Source organism: Etheostoma spectabile, chromosome 20, assembly GCF_008692095.1.
Source record: "Etheostoma spectabile isolate EspeVRDwgs_2016 chromosome 20, UIUC_Espe_1.0, whole genome shotgun sequence".
Lineage (NCBI taxonomy): Eukaryota > Metazoa > Chordata > Actinopteri > Perciformes > Percidae > Etheostoma > Etheostoma spectabile.
The window spans coordinates 13,910,114-13,910,337 of record NC_045752.1 but is presented as its reverse complement, the minus strand read 5'-3'; the positions used below and the strand labels follow the sequence as shown (position 1 = coordinate 13,910,337).

At 39.3% G+C, this 224-nt stretch overlaps 1 protein-coding gene across 9 annotated transcripts in view; it reads right to left on the bottom strand.

Moving 5' to 3' along the window:
• The window catches only part of ralgapa2 (Ral GTPase activating protein catalytic subunit alpha 2), a 105,888-nt gene that overhangs the window by 70,207 nt on the left and 35,457 nt on the right, over positions 1–224 (bottom strand). The gene's annotated exons all lie outside the window — the stretch shown is intronic.

Here is a 224-nt window from a genome sequence, read left to right as displayed (position 1 = left end):
TGTCAGGGTTAATTAGTGGAATTTCTTGCCTTATTAATGGGGTTGGGACTATCACTTGTGTTGTGCAGAAGTCAGGTTGATACACAGCCGGCAGCCTTATTGGACAAATGTTAGATTTCATATTATGGCAAGAACCAATCAGTGAAGTAAAGAGAAACGAGTGGCTATCATTGCTTTAAGAAATGTCAATCAGTCAGTCCGGAAAATTGCGAAAACTTTGAATG